Genomic DNA, 15,591 nt, shown 5'->3' with positions numbered 1-15,591 from the left:
AAAAATTGTCCCCTAAAGTGCCTAATGCAGTCTGTGGTGAGAGCCAATTGAAGACTACCCTCATATGTTTTCCTCTGAGTTGTTCTGATAATTTTTTTTTTTTGGATAATTTTTCCAAATATTTTGCCTTCTTGCTGCACACAAATTTGTCCTGACTGGAGCTCTAGAATTTATATTAATATAAATATGTTCATGCAAATTAGTTATTTATATAGAATTCATTTATTCATATAAATAAAATTTCAATATATAAAATTTTATTTTTCTGCCTTGTTTTCACAACTGTTACATTTTTGTTGGTGATGTTGTTTGACCATTTGGGTTTTCCTTTGTATTAATTTCTTATACATCTGCTTTTTACACAAATAAAAGGAAATAGTTTGAGTTTTGACTGATGTATTCACCTGTATAATTGACATCCCTATCAAAATAAAGGAATTTCCATCACCTCAAATGCTACAAGACAAAAGCTATGTTACATTTTCCATATGATTCAATCCAAAATAGTTTTAATTTCCCTTGTGATTCCTTATTTAATCCTTGGGTAATTTTCCAATGGTCAACAACAAAAAATGATATGACATGTCATTCATATTTTAACATTATTACATCCTAACACAGTAAGATATTGTGTATATTGGGTTATATAAAATATTCTCTTATTAAAATTTTTTTAAGTAATTTCTACACCTAACTTGGGGCTTGAACTCATGACCCTGAGGTCAAGTCACATGCTCTACTGACTGAGCCAGCCAGGTGCCCCTAAAATATTCTTAAAGTTGATTTTACCTGTTTCAATTTACTTTTTGAAAGGTAGCTGGTAGAATATTTAAAAATACACATGTGGTTCAGACTTTGAGTTCACTTTATATTTCTTTTGAAATAGGACTGGATGAGGCCATTTACCTTTGATGCAGTTATGACTATTAAAAGAAAGGTATAAATCTGCCATTTTATTATTTGTTCTCTGTCATACCTTTCTTTTTTCCTTGGATTGGGTCTATTTTAGTATTCCATTTTAGCTCTGCTATGGCCTTTTTTTGGTGACTCTTTGCTCATCGGTTTAGTGCTTATTCAGTGGTCTACAGTATTTTAACTTATCACCAGCTACTTTCAAATAATTTATACCATTTTGTATATCATGTTAAGAACCTCATATTGGACACATCCTTATTCTCCTTTATTTGTGCTGTCTTGTCACACATTTTTTGGTATGCATATATTACATAATGCAGAATATATTTTTATATTGTTTTGTTTTACACAATGAATTATGATTTAATGAAATAAAAGACAGTTATTTCCTATTTTCATGTATAATTACCCTTTCTAGCCCTCTTCATTCCTGTGTAGATAGGTTTCTATCTGGTTTTACTTCCCTTCAAGATGATGCACATTCATTAGAATTTCTGGTGGTGTATGTCTGCTGGGTTGTGAATTTACTCAGCTTTGATTCATCTAAAAATATTTTCATTTTCCCCTAAGTTTTGAAGTATAATTTTTACAGGTATGTCATATTTCTTATTTCTTCTTTCTTTGGCTTTGGTAGTTTATATGTTTCCAACATCTTGAGCATGTCATCTATTTTATGGGATGTTTGGCACGCAATTGTTCATAGCATTCTCTTGACATCCATTTCATTTTGATAAGATTGATAGCAATGTCCACACTTTCATTTCTGATTTTAGTAATTTTGGTCTTCTCTTTTTTCTTGGTCTATCTAGGTAAAGATGTGTCAATTTTGGTCATTTTTTCAAAGAACCAACTTTTGGGTCTGTTGATTCTCTGTATTCGTTTTCAATTTTCTATTCTGTTTTTCCTCCACTCTGTTCTTTTTTTTTTTTTTAAGATTTTATTTATTTACATGAGAGAGAGAGAAAGTACATGAGAGAGAGCACAAGCAGGGGGGAGGGGTAGAGAGAGAGGGAGAAGCAGACAGCCTGTTGAGCAGGGAGCCTGATGCAGGACTGGATCCCAGGACGCTGGGATCATGACCTGGGCTGAAGGCAGACACTTGACCAACTGAACCACCCACGTGCCCCTCTCTACTCTGTTCTTTATGATTTCCTTCTGAAGGCTATTTTTACTAAATATATAATCCTAGGTAGACACATATGTATTTTTCTCCCTTGGAAGACGCTGTGTCGTTCCTAAAATAGTAAGTAAAAAATGGTCAAGATTTTAACCATGCAAATCCCTGAGGGAATGGCCCTCAGGAAGACATAGCTAAGACATATTTAAACTCAACAATTAGATATGCAGAAAGATGGAACTGTCCGAAATTTATCCTAAGGGCCAATTCTATGGACATGACATCCTGGAGTACATACACCACCATGAGATATGGAAAGCGAAGGATTTCCAGGTGGAAGAGCCTCAGCAGTCTCAGACAATGAGGAGAAAGTCAGTATTGATACGGCAAAATGCCATCTGCTTTTTTAGCTACAAAGGAGTTAGAGAATTTTGCCAATCCCTTAGTTTTGTAAATAGGGATTTTTTAAATCACAAACTTAGTTTTTAGTCTACTTTAGATATTATTTTATAAAGATCTACTCCAACTGGCTGCATAATAAATCAATGTGCTCTTTAAACATCTCTATTGAATTATAATTTACAACAGTTAACATTCAGCCATTTTAAGTGTCTACTTTAAAGACAGTAAATTTACAGAACTGTGATCATTTAATTATTTCAAACTAATCCTTTTTGGGCATTGTAAAGTTCTTAGCACCCCCCCTTCCCTCAGATTCTTGAATCAATAGATCTTTAGATAGGGCAGAGTTCCTAAAATATTGCACAAATGTGGTTGATATTCAACATGAATGGACAAATCAAGCAGTCTCAGTATAATAATAAATATTAATATAGTAATGGGTTTTTTTTTCAAGGAGCAGAAGGAAACATAAAATGGATACAGTATAAAAGAAACCATGATAACAGACTTTTATGGAAAACTTCTATGTGCTCCTGTCCCTCATTTGGTCCTCAAAGTAATCTTATGAGGTGAGAATTATTGCCTATGTCCTCCATACCCCAGAGATGACAGCTCTGGAAACTCAGCTTCAATGACTTATCAACTTCTGTGTAAAAAAACTTAACAAAATGAATTCCTCACTGATTCCAGGTTCATATAATCACACGTTTGTGTAATAGGGACCAAAAAAAAAAAAAAAAAAAAAGATGCTACTTTTCCCTAGCCATCTTTGTATCTTATGATTGCAAATCAAAGAATATGTCATAACAGCTCGCACCTGAAACTGATGTCCTCTTGCTAGTTTCTCCACACACGTGTTCAGAAAATTTTATCCTATACCTGATTCAGAATTGCTATGCATTCATAGAAGAATGATAAATTATTAGTATTTTATAGTCCACTAAACATAATGTATGTGTCAGTATTTCAGAATAATGGGCACTTTCTGGGGTGCCTGGCTGGCTCAGTTGGTGGAACATGCACCTCTTGATCTTGGGGCCATGGGTTCGATCCCCACATGGGGTGTAGAGATTACTTAAATAAACTTAAAAAAAACAGGAATACTGGGCACTTTCCTAAACCTCGTGTTCAGGCAACATACCACATAGGGATCACAGCATGCAACAAACAAGAATCAAAAAATACGTCTCACACGTGCAACCTTTGCTTTTGAAATGTGTAACGTGTAAGATTTGAACTTTTGTGAAAAAAATATAATGATCACTATCTATCGAATTAAAGTCTACTGTGCTATGGCGGGCATACGAGATGCCTCGAAAATATTCAAAGAGAATATGCCAAGTTGCAGGAATGGAAGAAAGCAATAAAGAGAATATAAATTGCTGCTCTCCTTTAAAGAAGTGAGAAGAAATTTAGTGACGCACTGAGTCCCACATTTCACCGAGGCTCAATGTGTTCACTCCCAAAAGGGCAAAAATAAAGATATCAGTCTATTGTATTCACTTCGTAGAGACCATGATGGTAAACAGTCCCTAAGCACACAGGTGGGGAAGGGGGCCACATGGGCTCCGCAGGTTAGCCAAAGGATTCAACCAAATACCCTCAAAGTATTTCCATCCCCCTTCCCTGCAAAGTGAAGCTGTTGATGGCTCCTTTTGGACTGGGTGGGCATGACTCTCCTCAAGAAAACTCTCATAATGACCTTGGTTTCCTTGGTAACTAATAGAAAAAAGAGGGGACAGGGACAGGGTGGACAGATTATAATCACATTTTTTGCAAGCTTAAGGTCAATATTTGCATTGCTGTAGGGAACAAGGAGCTACCCATTCCAAACATGACTCTGGTCAAACAGAAATGCCACAAACAGACAGTGACGTCCTGGGAAACCTCTGGATCATTTACTGGGGAAACTTGGAATATCCCAGGCAGGAAGCCTTGGAGTAAGATGCAAGAGCCCAAAGCAAAGAAAACGTACAGTGGCGTCAGCTCTCTCCGAACCACCACTGCTCACCTTGCTCTATGCATAGGGAGCGCATTTTTTGGGGGATTCAGCTCTTGGTGGAACCTGTTCTCCAGCCCTGGTTTGGGGACAAATTGGGAAATAAAATTGCATCGTTGTTTGACCTCAGATTTCTCATCTCCTTAATCAGGAGGATTGGGTATTGATTTATGAATTAAAGGACGCGTCTCATGAGTGAAATGTTCTCTTTTTAGTGGGTTTGTGCTCAAAAATTACCTAAATTCAGATATCGTTTTCTACAGTCCAGATTGAGTGCTTTGCTTGGGTCAAATCTGAGATCTCATATGCTGTAAACAAATGGGAATCTCCTAGTTACAATCTTCATGAGTATCTTTGCTTCCTCTTATTGCAAGGAAGACATACATTTGGAAAATTTCAAACAATCATTATTTGTGCATGCCCCTCAAAAGAATTATCAATGCACCATTTCAGAATTCACTTTCATGGCTATCCTTAATTCTTATTAACACATTAGATTACTATTTATTAGTCTTGAAGATGTATTAGTATTGAAAACCCAATTATAATATAAAATTAAAACACAATGATAGGACTTTGAAATTATCTTTTCTAAAACTGCAAGAGTAGAACATCTCATTTTAATAAATACAGGATTGTGATGATCACATTCATAACAGGTATAAATGTTGCGATCAAAAACTCAAACACACTGAAATTTATTTTGAAGCACATGAGGGCACATTTTGGTTGATTTTTATTTAATCGTTTTTTTTCCACTAGGGGTTTTAAAACACCTAGTCTGAACGACACTTTTACTAACACATTAAAAAGCACACGGTGACCTTCAAAGGAGCTATGTGTGCGGGCGTCCGATGTGCAATATGGAGTACAAAATTAAAATGTGAGATGTGAAAATACTGAGCAATTTATCTCCCCTGACCCATCACTGCGAGGCATCAGGCTTCTTAATCACACTTCTAAATTAGGATCTTTATGTAAGCAAGTCTGCCCATGAGGAAGGGGTAAATTAGTAACATATAAGGAATTCATTATTTCTCTCAGATAGCTCAAATCTACTTATTAATTACATCTGTCCAGGGCATTCATTAGCTTCATAGTAGCGTGGAAAATGGTGAAAAATCTCTCCCGATGTGTCCTCGAGGGAAATGCTCGACAGATCCCAGATCGATGCGCTGCCCTGAGAAGGTCAGACCCAGGTTCAAGTACAAAAGCCAAATCCGATGGAAATAAACCTTGATCCTAGATGCTTCAGCCTCAGGAGCTATTTCCAGGGAGGACAGAAAACATGCCAGAATCTTCTTGGCTTACCGGGTATCCAACAGGTACTAAGGAAGTCTGTCTCACCTTCCAGGGCACGTATGAATCCCTGGGGTATCTGGCTATAAAGCAGGCGCTGAATCTGAAGATCTTGGGTGGGGTGGGGCATAAGAACTACATGAACGTACATTCAGTGCAGTATTCTAACCAGGAAACAGCATTCCCAAATCTTCTGGGAAAAGAAAAGGAAAAAAAAAAAAAAGAACATAGTTGCTTGAGTCATCCTGAGTGCCCTGTTTGCACGTCACAAATTAAGACCCTACGTTTGATCCTTCCTTGATTTTTCTCCTGTTTTTGCTTTAGTGTATCCATGGTGACATAGCAAGTCATGTGTGACTTTTGGATTGCTTACCTTTACATTTCATCTAAATCTGAGCAACAATTTTCCACCAAGTTATCCTATGCAATTAGGGAGACCAGGTTTATTATGTGCATGGCTAAATTTAGACTCCGTTCAACACAGGACATTTTGTAGTTTGGCATGTCTCATTAAGATGGTGTTACAAACCTAAATGAGATCCTCATCCAAACAAACCAAACCTAAAAAGTCTATCTTAGGAATAATGTAACTGTTTTCTCTTTTTTATTCCAATGAAATGGTTAAAGAATCAGGAAGAGATTGAGCAATAAATATGAAATCATCGGAGGTTATAGTGTTTTCAACTTCCAAATTACAGGCTAATAAAACTCATTCTAAACCCCTTCTTCCTGAAATAGTGTTAAAATAGTCTTTCAAATAGGACAGATACGGTTTTGTTATTTCTAAAATTCATACAGCCATTAGGAAAATATTTATAAGTATATCGTATTGCAGAATCCTTATTGCATATAGTAAGTGAGATATCATCCATTTTCCATGCCTGGCTTGCTGAATGATCATTTGTGAAAGCAATCACCCTTTGAATATAGCTTCTAATAATCCTGTCCATCAATCATATTTTTTTTCTTAATCCATCCATGCACCATTTTAAATGCAAATAAAGATCACCTTCCCAATATCTATGAAAATTAAATCCCATCACAAATGAAAATTTACAACCCCATCTTATATTAGTTCATAGAGCTATATTCTCAATAGCTAAATCTCTCCAACACAGTCAAATAAAGTTAAGTGAGTAGTCTAATTTGGTGTTCTAATTCGGGTTTACGGGATTGACCTCTTTTTTCTTTTTTACTGTGTCATTGTAGAAGTCGTGGTCCCCTCCCCCCACCACCGGGCTCTGCAAACCTGCCGTGAACTAAAAACCACTGGTGGTCCACCTTGGCTGCTCACGTATGCTGAACTCAGAAGTGGGAGAGGAATTAGGGCAGGCAAGACAACCACCCTCAAGGATGCCCACATCCCAGTCCCCGGCAACCTGTGCATGTGTGAGCTCACTCGGTAAAGGGGACTTTGCAGAGGTGGTCACGTTAAAAATTCTGAGCTGGGGAGATGATCCTGCATTATCCAGGTGGCTGACTGTAGTCACAAGGGTCCTTGTAAGAGGGAGGAGGGACGTCACAGTCAGAAGAGGAGATGTAAAGATGCAAGCAGGGGCCAGCATGATGCACTCCGAAGATGCAGGAAGGTGCCCTTAAGCAGCTGGAGAAGGCAAGAATATGGATTCTCCCTTAGAGCCTCCAGAAGGAACGCAGCCTCACCAACACCTGGATGTGAGCCCGGCGAGACCCGTTGTAGACTTCTGCCCCGCAGAACTGTCCCATGATACATCCGTGTTGTTTTAAGCCACTAAATCTGTGACATATCGTTATGGCAGCCGTAGGAGACTCATCCAGGCTCAATGCAGGTCGCCTCCATTCGGACCATTGTAGTCTGGGGTGTAGACTTACCTGTTGAGGTGAGGTTGGTTCTGCCTGCTTTCCCAACTGTGACTCCATCACTCCTGACATGACATGCGGACATGGAAGGACACAGGAAAAATCTCATTGTACCTTCAAGCCCTAGACCCTTGGCCCTATCTATAGGGACTCAACCCGCTCCCCATTCCACAGGAGACAGGACAATGTGGAGTGAATGACTGAGCAAGAAAAAACCAACGCCAAACACAAAACACAAAGCATGAGAGAAAAGTAAGACCTTTGCAAGGTGTCTCGGGGTTGAAGCCTCAGGCAAGGAGTCATGCCCTCTACTCTGCTGCCCACGACCATCTGACAGGCAGCCTCACACGACAGGGAGACTGAGGCTCACGTGTGCCTGCCTCCCCGGTGAGTCCCTTAGAGCGAGCTGCATGAAGATTGATATTCCTTCATCTTAACTCAAGCAGCCTAATCACAGCCTGATGGGCGGTCACCCCCCTCTCCCCCCACCAATCCTTTACCTAATACCTCCATGCACCCCAAGGCAATTCAGTCCCTGGGCCACCTGCTCTGGCGTAATTACAGCCTTGATGAAGATAAAGCGTGTCTGGGTCTTTGCTACTGAGCAAGATATCATTCTCCAGCCACAAGGGGATCACTCTCCCGGGAGCCAAAGGTCAGTGTACATTGTGAGTGATGGATCTCTATTCTGCCGGCTGCAGGTGCTTTGCAAATATTAAATATCTAGGAACCTCCTTGCCTCCGATGGATGATTTCTAACTGCAGGGGGATGGGCTTCGGGATGTATATGCCGGGTAGAAAAAGTGCATAGGTAGGTTTTCTGCATGCTGAAATAATTTACAGCAGGGGGAAGTATTACTCAGAAATTATACATATTTTATTTTATTTTTTTAAAGATTTTATTTATTTATTTGACAGAGAGAGACACAGCAAGAGAGGGAACACAAGCAGGGGGAGTGGGAGAGGGAGAAGCAGGCTTCCTGCCGAGCAGAGAGCCTGATGTGGGGCTCGATCCCAGGACCCTGGGATCATGACCTGAGCCGAAGGCAGACGCTTAATGACTGAGCCACTCAGGCGCCCAATTATACATATTTAAAAAAATTACTAATGATAAATGCTTATATTCAGAGCCTAATCCATAGCTTCTTTCACAAGTGTCTGTTCATGGAAAGAAAGCATTGCACTCAAGTTAAATACTTTAATAATCAATCATGATTTTAAATGATATGACCAAAAGTTCAGTAAGCAAAATCTTTTATTTTTTTTTTTACCCTAAAAGGGTAAACTGCATAAAAATAATGTGGCTCTAAAAATATGAAGCATGTGAAATAAAACACACGTATAAAATAACCCATCGTTTTTAGTTTTTTTTTTTTAAGGAGAGGGTTGGAGAAAAAACTGATCTTTATTAAGGACTTGGCATGAAGTCAGTGTGTAACCCCGGGTATGTCATCTATTCTGAGAATATTCTCATTTCTACAATTCTAGTATTCTCATCTGGGAAACAATGGGTTTGAAATTAAAATGGGGACCACGACTTCTACAAAGTTCTACACAGTTTATGCAGAACTCAATATGACCCACACACTGGGCTGAGAAATACATATATTGTGACTATATTCTATAGAGATATACATTAATACAATGACATTTACATATAATACACATACGTTTATTTGTATATGGATAATACATGCACACATCCATATTATAGATAGTATATTAGTATTTGTGTAATACATTATATAAAATTTATATTTATATGATATGGTATACCATGCAATATGAATTAGTATAGCATATGAATGTATATATGTATTCTTTAACTTCATTCTATCTTTATATCAAGAGAAGGTGTTGTCATTTCTTTTCCCTATTCTACAGGTGAGAAACCGAGGCCCAGAGTTACGTGGACTTTCCAGGGGCATGGACGGGAATATAACCCCAAGATGGCTCTGGAGTAATGCCCGGTTTCATCACCTGCCTCAGGACCACCTGGGTGCTCACTCACACGCACCTGTCTGGGCCCTGCCCAGACCTACCGAATCAGAATCACTGGGCAAGTCCTGGGATGTGCATTTGGAGTGCATTTTACAAGTGATTTGTAAGTACCCCAAAGTCTGAGAATCGCTGCTTGCCCTGTGAAATTGGTTTCAAAGCCGCTTTCAGCTTTACATTCTCAGGACTTAGAAATTCAGTGACAGTTTTGCGATGATCTCCTGAGGTCTTTCAGCTAATTATACACTGTATTTTTCATAGAGCGATTTATAAAACGTGAAGAGTAATCCTCTTAAAACCACCACAGGGAAGATAAATGATAAGAAATGCATCACTGATTTGCATTGATGTATGGCTAAAGCAGGAAAGACACAATGTACATTCTGTGTAAGTTTGTATATAGTGAAGAACTTCTATTTCTTAATCAGATGCAAAAGTCCTCGTGATTATAAAGGTCCAATATGCTACCACTACTGTGTTCGTTTCCTAGGGCTGCTAAGTACCTCATGCTGGGTGGCGCCAGGTCCTGAAATTGTCTCTCGGTTCTGGAGACCAGAAGTCTGAGATCCAGGCGGGGCAGGATTACTCTCCTCTGGGTGCTCTAGAGGAGGGGCCTTCCTGCCTCTTCCAGCTTCTGGGGGTTCCTGGAAATCCTTCATGCTCCTTGGTTGGCAGCTACGTGATTCCCATTTCTACCTTTGCCTTTACAAAGTCTTCTTCCCTCTGTGTCCCCATCCAAATTGCTGTCTTCTCATAAGTACATCAATCACTGGATTGGGGCTCACCCCGATCTACGATGACCTCTTCTTACCTTGATCACATCTGCAAAGACCCTCTTTCCAAATAAGGTCACCTTCACAGGTTCTGGGTAGGCGTGAGTTTTGAGGGGGCACTCGTCAACCCAGTAGGGTGACCTTCAAGAGGAGAAGTGATTCACAGCACATTTGCATGATTTTAGACAAATTTGACCACATGGAGGATGGTGCTTAATCCACAGAGGTGACCATGGTGGAAAACACATCATCCCAGTTCTAGAGATTTCCTGTACACCATAGTGCCTACAGTTAAAAATCTTGTACTGGACCCCAAAACGTGTGTTAAGAGAATGGATCTCAAGTTAAATGTTCTTACCATAAAGAAAAGGAGGGTGGACAGGAGGAAAATCTTGGAAGCGATGGATATATTCATTTCCTTGGTTACCAGCGGTGATGGCATTAAAGATCCATGACTATGTTCACAGGTATCTAATTGTATCAAATTGTGTGTATTAACTATGTGCAGTTCTTTGAAAAACAATTATTACCTCAATAAAGCTGCTAATAAAAACAAGAAGCAAATACATATCCGCACAAGTCAGAAGTAAAAACTATGATGGAATCACTCAGGAGCAGGGGGCAATGTGTCTGTGCACGCTGGATTCCCATGGAGGCAGACGATTTATTTTCCACAATGCATCCATTTTCTGATTCTACGTACAATGTTTTCCTGGATGTTCCACTGACCTTTCCATAAGTCTGTTATTCCTCTCACATTCCTCTCCACAGACCCTTTTTTGAAAAAAAAAAGAAAAAGAAAAAAACAACAGTATTTGTAGAAGGAAATCTATTATACCTTCCTTCCTTTAACCTTTTCCTTTGGTGATTTTTTTCTCTTCCTTTGTTCAGTGTGATAGCATCCCTTCTCTATGTACAAACCATCAGAGGACTCCATGGCCAAGCCATTTACTTGGATGTTTATTACCTAACCAGTTCTACTGAAGTTTTGTGATTCTGCCCATCAGCAGAACTCCCTGAAGATTTAAGAATACAGCTAAATTCTCCTGTTTATTGCCTATTTTATTTTGCCTGCATCTGATGCTTCTATCTAAATATATTTGGCTTAATTTGTTTTATCGCAGTAACCAATTTGTTGTTGAGTAAGCTGGATGCACTCTGCCCTTACCATCTACCTCCCAAATTGATTTTCTAAGTGTGAAATTAAAATGTCACAAGAAGAGCGAACTTTAAACAATAGCTTGCCATGCCTTCTGACGGATGTTAGACTCCCACCACTAAATCCAGCTTCTTCCGTTATATTGGGAATACAATTAATAATGATTAACTTCGGAATATGGCTTACAACATCTTTGTATATTTTCTAGGGGAAAATTAATTCTACATACAGTAAAGTAAGCCTATCTGTCATGGGTTAAAGAGCTTGGATTTTGAGCCAGGATTTTGTTGAAAAATGTAGTCCTTTGGGGCCATGTTTTTTACCCTGTGATGGGAGGAAGTTACCTATGTAGGTATTTATGGAAGATATACAGGTCCATGAAAAGGTGGGGAGAAAGGTCTATAATGCTGGACATCCTACATCTTTATCTGTCCGCATGCGCACAGCCCTGAGCTCAACTCCACAGGGACGAGTAGCCTGCTGATAAGAATAGGGTCAAAAATCACATCTAGAGACCAGAAGTCTGAGATCCAGGCGGGGCAGGATTGCTCTCCTCTGGGTGCTCTAGAGGAGGGGCCTTCCTGCCTCTTCCAGCTTCTGGGGGTTCTGGGGGTTTCACTAAGGGTCTATTATACTAGTATAATATTTGCTCCCAAAACTTGATCCTGGCCGGCTGTTTTATAAATGAATGCTTTTGTTCACAAAGAGGGTTGGGCAAAAGAGAACAGAGAGATCAGGACCGGAAACCCCATTTTTACCACTAGGAAGTGACTTGGGTCAAAGTTTGCAGAGAGCTGGTAGGGATTTCACGTGGAATACATTGCTACAGAAAGAACATGGCAGCATGGAAAGACTGTGGGCTTCTGAAGGCTTATGGTACCCAGGGGCAGCCAGTTTCTTGGCTTAGAGAACAAGTTATAGAATAATTGTGATTTGGGGCGCCTGGGTGGCTCAGTAGGTTAAGCATCTGCCTTCGGCTCAGGTCATGATCCTGGAGTCCTGGGACGGAAACCTGCGTCGGGCTCTCTGCTTGGCGGGGAGTCTGCTTCTGCCTCTTCTCCCCTCTTCTGCTCTCTCTTGCTATCTCTGTCGCTATCTCTGTCTCTCTTAAATAAATAAAATCTAAAAAAAAAAGAACAATTGTGACTTGCTGCACCCACATCTTATACAATCATATCTGTAACAAAGATAATGACCAAATGCACTACCTTACATAAATTACTATGTAACGATTTAAGAGCAAGGGACATGGAATATCATCAACTGGATTCCCATCTTGACTATTCTGTTGACTACCCCTGGGACTGTGGACAACTGTCCATGGGACTCTGCTTCATTTTTCTGTGCCTCAACTTCTTCAGATGTTAAAAGGGGAACATGACACATAAATGGTAGAATACTAAATGCTTAGAGTCATGTCTGGAGTATTTTAAATACATACATATTTATTATTTTTACAGAGGAAAGCCTAGAAGTGATAGCTTCCATCATTTGTCAGATTTCTTAGGGACAAAACAAAAGTTGGAGGGAAAGAATACATTTCGGTAGTGGTGATCCCCTTAAAGGCAGATAAGAGAGATGATATTGAACCCTATCCAATTATACCCATGACCAACGGTTGTACTTGGAGCACAGAACTAGAATCCCTGTTATCATCAAATCATGGAAACACTTCCTATCATTAATTTTTGTTATTATGAATACAGTTCTCCCAAAGGGACGAAATATCACTGGAGAAGAAAGCTCCTATTATTTAGTTATAAAATAAAAATGTAAATGTGTGATTTGGCAATGGGCTTAAAGCAGTTGTTAAACATTAAAATTAAAAGGAAAAAAAATCGCTGTATCCAAATAATGATTCTTTCCAAAGTATAGTTTTTGGTTTGGGATTTTTTTTTTTTTATAATTGTTCTTTTGAGAGAGTGATTAAACGGAATCATGCTCAATACTTTGTAATGTTTCAGGGCGCCTGGGTGGCTCAGTCGTTAAGCGTCTGCCTTCGGCTCAGGTCATGATCCCAGGGTCCTGGGATCGAGTCCCACATCGGGCTCCCTGCTCGGCAGGAAGCCTGCTTCTCCCTCTCCCACTCCCCCTGCTTGTGTTCCTGCTCTCGCTATCTCTCTCTCTGTCAAATAAATAAATAAAATCTTTAAAAAAAAAAAAAAAAAAATACTTTGTAATGTTTCAATAAGCAAATAGTATTTCCCCGAAGGGCACTTGTGGGACTAAACTGTTTGTTCATAATTTGCTTTCAAAACACTTTTATACAGGAAAGCTGAGTCCTGTTTAATTCCCCACTTAAATAATTCTTGAATTTCTTACGAAAATCACATTACACTGAATTTTTACTCTAGCATTCAGATTTCGACACACACACCACAAGCAGGCACATGCAAACATTGGTTGTGATGTTCATTTTTACATTATATTTGACTTTTAAATATTCTTTCATGATTAGCATTGAAGTGCTGCAATGCCCCCTTCCCCCCGGGCAATCTGACCACTTAAATATTAAATGTTTAGCAAGGGGGAAAGGGACAAGGCATCACAATGTTAAATTGTGTAATAGTTATTTTTAGGGTGGTAGGATATTGCTAATTTTTTTCCTTTGTACATTTAGTGCAGGTGAAGATCCCCCTTCTTTTAACTGACATTACAAACTAAAAGATCCGTTTCTTCCCCCTCTTAACTCTTTGTCTTCATCTGGTAGATATAGGGTTTTTGTCATATTATGATCACTTGGAACTGATGTATTTTTTTCCCCTTGAATTCTTTACAGTATTAACCTGTACTTACACACACACACACAAATCAAGGCCAGTTTTTGAGCTAAATATAGGATATCCTATATCAATTAGTACGTCATTATTTACCTGTATTCCTTTCCTCTGTGCATTTTTTATATAAACTCTTCTTTCTCCTTAGCTCCCTCACACTTTGCAAAATGCCGTCTCATTTGCTTTTTTTTCTAGAATGTGCCTGGGAATATCTACCATAGAGAACAAACAGCCTTCCCATGAATTTCCAAGTCCTAATGAAAAAAACAATGTTTCTAACACATATATCCAGTATTCAAGACACAGCTCTCTGGATAGGCATAACAAAGACTTTATCTTTTCCAAGTTTATGCTGTGAAGGTATGAGAGGGACAGACAGGTGGACATCACATCCACAAACACCACCAAGAACCCGATGCCAATACATCTGGGATGAATTCAGAGGGGGCAGCAACACAAATTGTTTTGTGGCGGGAAAAAAAAAAAAAATCAAACAAACCAGAAAAGGCTACGGGCATCATCTTGTGACACAGAATAGGGATCAGCACGTTTTTCTACAAGGGGACAGATCATCAGTAGTCTTGGTCGTACGCATCAGGCGGCCCGTTCTGACTGGAGAGCACGAAAGCAGCCGTTGGCAAAATGCGAATGCACGGGATGGCTGGCTTCCTGTAAAACTCAACAAAAACGGCCACAGCACAGAACCCACCGAAGAAGGGTCGGAATAGGCTCCTCACCGTGCATGCAATGCTGGGGCTTGATTGAAACATACGAAAAATCACAAGGAAAGCAAAAGCGTGAACAGTGTAGGAGTTCTCCATCCGTCCCGAGCAGAGCGCTGGGTGGTTCTCCACCCAGACCATTTTGCACCTGTGTACGCACGTTTCCATTGCTGTTTCCTTGCATGCAGGGAGAGGCTGCAGGCTCTGAGGTTCACAGCAGGTCCTCAAACAGCATTTCCCAAATAGGATGTTGGAAGTGAGGGCAGAGAAAAGAACCCTCATGCCCATGCAGGCTCTGCATCTGGGTACGGTAACTTCAAAACACATTGATATCAGTTCAGCTCAGAAACGCAGGGAAACAGGATGCTCGCCCTGCTCTTTGGAGCAGAGAGGACCCGAGACTGTGCATGCCAGGCTGCCCCCCTGCACGGCCCCAGGCTGTCAAGCGGTGAGTTTTAGGGATTCCCCTCCTCCAGCCTGGGGACAACGATCTCGCCTTATTCCAGACGAGGAAAGGAAACTCACACACATAGATACAGAATAAAAGAATGGGAATGACAGCTAGAGCCTCTAAGCAAAGAATATAAATCT

General features: G+C 39.8%; 1 long non-coding RNA gene across 2 annotated transcripts; it reads right to left on the bottom strand.

Moving 5' to 3' along the window:
- Positions 1-1,911: 1,911 nt before the first annotated feature.
- LOC118550154 (uncharacterized) lies at positions 1,912-15,588 on the bottom strand. 2 transcript variants are annotated; one of them, XR_013444504.1, is made up of 4 exons: positions 14,778-15,588; positions 7,584-7,636; positions 7,132-7,335; positions 1,912-5,925 (listed from the first exon to the last, which is right to left on the bottom strand). It is a non-coding gene; the product is annotated as an uncharacterized LOC118550154 (long non-coding RNA). The 2 variants fall into 2 exon arrangements; XR_013444503.1 differs by having other exon boundaries at positions 1,912-5,922.
- Between the last annotated feature and the right edge of the window lie 3 nt (positions 15,589-15,591).

This window comes from Halichoerus grypus, chromosome X (assembly GCF_964656455.1).
Source record: "Halichoerus grypus chromosome X, mHalGry1.hap1.1, whole genome shotgun sequence".
Lineage (NCBI taxonomy): Eukaryota > Metazoa > Chordata > Mammalia > Carnivora > Phocidae > Halichoerus > Halichoerus grypus.
The sequence above is the reverse complement of the archived record's forward strand: the minus strand, read 5'-3'. Positions and strand labels throughout refer to the sequence as shown.